Source organism: Atta colombica, unplaced genomic scaffold (assembly GCF_001594045.1).
Source record: "Atta colombica isolate Treedump-2 unplaced genomic scaffold, Acol1.0 scaffold27, whole genome shotgun sequence".
Taxonomy (NCBI): Eukaryota; Metazoa; Arthropoda; class Insecta; order Hymenoptera; family Formicidae; genus Atta; species Atta colombica.
This window is the reverse complement of record NW_017259370.1, coordinates 2,191,525-2,192,370: the sequence shown is the minus strand read 5'-3', so window position 1 is coordinate 2,192,370 and position 846 is coordinate 2,191,525. Positions and strand designations below refer to the sequence as shown.

The window sequence follows — 846 nt, the reverse complement described above, 5'->3', positions numbered from 1 at the left end:
AATATTTTGTATATTTACATATATTTTTATATAGTCGGAATTTTGAGAAACAAGTGTAGAATAATATAATACTAAAAAAATGTTATATACAATAAAAATGTTTTCCACATTAAATGTAAATTTATTTGATAAAGGAAATAAGGCAGTAGACTATAAATAAAATGTTTTTATTATCACCTGCGATATCAAATAGATTTATCTGAGAGTGGAATCGAGAAGAACCGATAAAATAACAGAAATTGATTTTTTTTTTCTGTTTTCCACGGCTGATTAAACAGATACGAACAATTAGTTTATTTTGAAAAGACATACTTATTGCAATATATTTTTTTTCTTCACATTTGCGCGCTTTTATATTGTCGCATCGGCCTGTCTAGTAAACAGTTTAATTCTTGCAGCATGCATGCAACCTGATGTCAATATTAACTCTTAAATCAATTGTAACAAGTTTTAAATGTCTTGGTAAACAAATATTTTACTATTGTTTTAGTAATTAAATTACTGAAATCGAATTAAATAATTTCAATTAAGTTATTACTCTTAATTAAAACGCTATTAAGAAATTAATATGATTGATAAATTAACAATTAAAATAATTTTATAAATAGAATCATTAAAATAATTGATTCATATATGATTTTCCAGTTCTAAAGCGTGAATCAAGCTTTACAAAGGATCGTGTTACATAGTCACGTCGAGGACAACTGGTCTGTCGACACACTTAATATAATAGGATTTTAATTTTAACATATACAACTTGTAAATTTCGGTTTATCAGAGAAAGAAAAATCCAGTATAAAGATGGAAACGTTTTGTATTCTCCAAATACTTTAATTTTTTGTTAAT

General features: G+C 24.8%; 1 protein-coding gene across 2 annotated transcripts in view; it reads left to right on the top strand.

Moving 5' to 3' along the window:
- The window catches only part of LOC108689564 (dopamine N-acetyltransferase-like), a 13,051-nt gene that overhangs the window by 2,931 nt on the left and 9,274 nt on the right, over window positions 1-846 (top strand). The gene's annotated exons all lie outside the window — the stretch shown is intronic.